The sequence below is a fragment of the Gossypium hirsutum genome, chromosome A12, assembly GCF_007990345.1.
Source record: "Gossypium hirsutum isolate 1008001.06 chromosome A12, Gossypium_hirsutum_v2.1, whole genome shotgun sequence".
NCBI lineage: Eukaryota > Viridiplantae > Streptophyta > Magnoliopsida > Malvales > Malvaceae > Gossypium > Gossypium hirsutum.
Genome location: NC_053435.1, coordinates 5,329,822 through 5,335,119, shown reverse-complemented (window position 1 = coordinate 5,335,119; position 5,298 = coordinate 5,329,822). Strand labels below are relative to the sequence as shown.

General features: G+C 27.5%; 1 long non-coding RNA gene across 1 annotated transcript; it reads left to right on the top strand.

The window, feature by feature from the left end:
- Nucleotides 1–2,616: 2,616 nt before the first annotated feature.
- LOC121210835 (uncharacterized) lies at nt 2,617–4,020 on the top strand. Its single transcript, XR_005906047.1, has 2 exons — nt 2,617–2,751; nt 3,705–4,020. It is a non-coding gene; the product is annotated as an uncharacterized lncRNA (long non-coding RNA).
- Nucleotides 4,021–5,298: the final 1,278 nt, after the last annotated feature.

Genomic DNA, 5,298 nt, shown 5'->3' with positions numbered 1-5,298 from the left:
AATTGTGCATAAAAAAAATTCAACTTATTTTGACATAATTAGAAGGTTTCTAAACTTTCCCAAAATTTTCGTTAAGAGATTTTAAGGTTTTATTGAGTTTTCATGAAAAATGTCTATTTTACATTGAAATTTCAGAATCATAAATTTGGGTAATTTTATGTAGTTTGAATGGTAAGAATCAGTCAGAAATGAATAATTAGGTGAATGGAATTAGTTTTAGACAAAGAGGATAAATGGAGATTGAGATAATTGAGTTTCAAGTTTGTTATGTCGAAGATTTCGGTTCCGAGAAGAACTAACTTAGGCCTACATTTTGGTCATTTTAAGAGTGTCTATAGCTAAATTTTAATCATGGTTATTGTATGGTTAACTTTGATGAAGATACAGAAGTGTTGGAGCTTTCGACAAGCAAGGCAAAAGGAAAGGAAAAGCTAGTTGGAGCTTTCGGCGACTAGGCGAAAGCGTGAACGGTGAGTGTTAGGAACCGCTGCTAGTAGACGTGATTCATAGTTTTAATTGAGAGCTTAGGAATAGCCAAAACCCCTATCCTAAGTTCCGAGTGTCAGCGAATAGCCTAAACCCCTATCTTAAGTTCCGAGTGTAAGCTTTCTATTTCCCTTGTTTTATTTTGGCTTTTGGATGCTTGAATTATTAGGTAATATGTATGAAATTGAGTAATCTTTATAAACTTAACTTGTTAGATTGTGATGAAATGAATGCTTGGTTTAAATGGTATTCGAATATGTCAAAATGTGATATATTGATGTCATTGAGTTTGGTATAAAGTTTAGATAAATTTAAGTATATTTTGACTAAGTTTAGAAAGCCTTGGAATGAGCATTTTAGGTCATTTTACCATAGAGTCTCGAGATCCCAAGAATAAAAATTACCATTCGGTACACCTTATTGTTTAAGGTCTCAAGACTTAGTAAATAAATCTCGAGATAGAGTGGTTTTTTGTCTCGAAACAAGGGCACATCAAACCTAAATTAATTTTGTCATGTTCTAGGTCTCGAGACAACCAAATATTAAAGCCAAATTAAAAAAAAAAGGTCCATCTCAAGACCTATCTCAAGACTTGAAGGGCTTGGTCTCAAGACATAAACCCTAAGGTCAAGAGACGTATCCACATCGAAGCAATAATACCCAAAAATAAAAAGAGGTTTGTCTCGAGACATAATGCTAAATTTTGTCAAAAAGGGTTTTGATTCGAACCCTAGCTACATTTTAAACCTTGTACAATCGTTAATTATTTGGTATATGATTAATGTATATTCACATAATCCATTTAAGTAATGTGTCGAGAATGTTTGACTATGATGAATTGCTTGAATGTAGATTTTTATGTTTTTATAAGATATATTGGTTTGAGTTGCTTATGTATTGTAATATGAGATCACGTATTTGGATCTAGGGATTGGGTGGGGTGTAAGGTATCACAATCAGCATTGAGGTTAGTACCTTTTCTAAAAGCTCAATGAAGGATCTCCCCTTGATTGTCCTCAAAAGTTCCTTTTACTAGATGACTGTCCACTGGAAGACTAACCAACAACGCTACAATTTCCAACATTATTGTTACTTCATCGTATGGGAGATGAAACATATAGGCCTCAAAGTTTTCATTGTTCAATCAGAATAGATATGAATGACAGCATGAAAGTAACTTTCTTAATTTGGTTAGCATTAATTGAGGAACTATTTTGTTTACGAGCAGATTTATTCCCATATTACTACAACCTTGAGCCATAAGAAAATACTCCAATGTTGCTATATTCTTAGCAATATGACCTTGTTTAGATCTCAATAAGTGGCAACCATTATGGTATGATTGGAAATTAAAATTTAGAAATACATAGGTACATGAGATCATATAAAATATAGAAGACGAATGTTTTGAGGTTTTTTTTTTTTTTGAAAAACTAGGAAGTTGATAGGTCTATTTATGGGTTTTAGAATTAGGATTTTGATAACATAAACTCGACACCATGATGGTGAGGTCAATTAAAATTTGTGTTTCCTCTTTAAATAATCAGTCATATACAATCTATATTTTTAAAATTTAACAAAGAAGTCGACATTTATAGCTGTCAAGTTTTGTTAAAATATTATCAATAATTATTTAAAGTTTAAATTATATTATTACAGTTTAAATTTTAAATATTAAAAAAAAAACAAACACTTCTCCATATCAAAGAGCTTTAATCATTTCAAATAATTACTCTATTCCAACGAGTAAGGAAAACTTAACCACATCATTAAACTTGACACCTAAGTTCAAGGTGCCCATAAAATAACATATTGTTAAAATTAATTTTACAAAAACCTATTGTAATAAATATTAAAAATTTATAATAACAGAGAGAAAAATCGATTTTTTTCCCATTACATACAAGTAATTAATTCTAGACCCATTTACCTACTTTTTCTAAAATGGTTTTACTTTCACCCTCCAGATACAACAAACTAGAGTAAAATGTTGAATGACTATCCCCTTTTTATTTTCCCTTAAAAAATAAGGGTAGGAATGAAACGTAGATGAAAGGTGAAAAGGAAACAGGCAGCTCACATCAAGATTTCCCAAACTCATCATTCGTAAATAATTTATACATATATATAGTTGTATCGTATTTTATATTGTTTTTCAATATCATGTATACCCTCATGTTTACCTCTAAAAGATTGCGTGCTTCGATGGCAAGAAGAATTTTATGAACTTTGGGCAAAAGAGAAAACCAATTTGGCTTTGCTAAGGTAACTTTTAAAGCCTATCCACTGCATTTTTGTTTCCCATCCCTCCTATCAATATTTCCCAATATCCACCATTTTTACACCTTCAATTATTATTTAATCTCTTCAGCATACTCGAATTCACATTCTTCTATATTAAAAATAATAATAGATGATTAAGTTTTAACTCGATTAGCATTGATATTATTTTTAGTGTAGGAAGATGTGGATTCGAGTGTGCTAAAATATATTATTCTCTTATTAAGAGTTGAGGAGAAATTATAGTTAATTCTAGACATTAATAATCTATCAGAAAAAACATAAATCAATTAAAAAAATTCTCATGAGAAATTAAAAATAATTGTTTTTAAATATTAAAATTAATTTATATTAATAAATATTAAAATTACATAAGTTCGATTATGTAACTCACATCATTTTTGAAATCTATATCAAGAAATAATAAAGGTATGTTTGATCAACGGTTGGAAATTTTCATTTTGATAGTCCTATTAATTTTTTAACTAATATAAAATAATTTTTTTTAATAAAATAAGTAAGTAAAAAAATTTTAAAGTAAAATATTTAAATTAATATATTTAATTTTTATGAAAATATACAAAATAAAATTATATATTAATATGAATCAAATTGAATTCAAGAAATAAAAAATTTTAAAAAAATTAAGTTTATCAAATGAAATAATTACTTCTATATACCAAACAATTTTTTAGATATAAATTTAAAATTTATTTATTTTAATTTAAAATTAAAAAAAAAGAAAAAGAAAAAAAGAAGAAGAAACAGACCACCGAAACGGACCAAGTCAAAGAAAGAAAAGGTAGAAATTGAAGGGCAATTTGGTGAGGGAGAAAAAAAAGGAAGACTAAGGAAAAGGGTCCAACATTCCAACATTAAATAATTGAGAAATTATCAAATCATTGACGGTCTACTCATTTTCTTTTTTCCATCGTCAGATAAGGCGTTAGGAGACGTGCTCAATTGGATGTTGCCTTTTCTTTTCAGCCCAACTACTATATATATATTCTTCACCATGAAGCACACGCACAACTTCTGCCCATCTTTTTCATCTACAACAAGCCATAAATGGACTACTTTTATCATTTTTAAATTACACATATAGATTGATATCAAACATGAATATTATCCTGTTTTAATAATTTAATATTATATCAATAATTTTAACTCATGAATACATGCATATATAAAAATGCTTTTCTCTGCATATATTATTTTCTTGTGCATGAGATTGACCTAATATCATGTTCAATATTTCTGCCTTAATTTGGAATATTATATGTAGTTGAGTTATAAATACCATATATGTATTTTTATTTCCTCTCCAAAAGTGAGTACATTAAAATATTTTGCAGAAGAAATAAAATATTTATAAAATATTTATAGGGTAATGGCACATTGCTTTTGGCTCTTGGTCCTTTAATGATCAACTCCATCAATTTTTTCTTTATAGAAGTTTTGTCTAATCCATCCATAAAATATTTAGATTTGAACTAATGTATTAAAGGTTAAATTCTGTTATTAGTCCTTCCACTTTACAAAAGTTGTGGATTTCGTCTTTTTACTTTGATTTGATCAATTTTAGTTCATGTACTTTTCAAATTGATCAATTTTAGTCTCTATACTTTTTTTTTAATTTTTAAATTTTAGTCTTCACCCAAATAGTAGCAGTAAAATAAGTCTGGATAAATTTAATTACTAGTCTTGTGTACTATACGTACATTTGTAGATTTAGTCCATATTATCCAACCCGATCATTCTAAATCCTTATACCTTTTTTTGAATTTTGAAATTTTAGTTTTAATGGAAATGACAACCATTAATCTATTAATTGGATTTTTAGTAAATAATATGTGAAAATAACAAACTGACATGGCATTACACATATAATAATATGTTTGTTGCATAAAATTTTGGAAATAGCAAAACTTAATGAACTTACAAGTAAGCATATGGTGAGGACTGAAATTTTAAAATTTGAAAAATACAAGAGCTAAAAATAACCAAATTAAAGTACAAAGATTAAATCCACAATTTTCATAAAGTACATGGGCTAATAGCATAATTTAAACTATCTTAAAAGATGACTTTTTTTTGTGTGGGTAAAAATACTGTAGCAGTAGTATACATCAAATTGTATTTTGGTCTCTCTACTAAGAAATAAGTAAATTAGTACTTATACATTAAATAAATGAGCAAAATGGTCCCTCCATTAAAATTATGTTGTTAAATGCTTATTTTGGTGTTTATATAAGGCATAATAACAAATTTAGCCATAAAATTTTGCACATTTATTCAATTTAGCGCCTACTCTTTTTTGAACAATTTGACCTTCAACCTTTAATTGCTAGGGTGGAACTATTTTGACTTAAATGCCACACCAACAAATTCTTTTTTTTCAAAAATTTAAAAATCATAAATAAAATTATAATTTTCAAAATTATGAGGTTTTTCAAGAATTTTTTTCATAAATTTTAGAATTTTTTTTATAATTTTAAATTATTTTTTGACGTGAAATATAAGACGAATCAG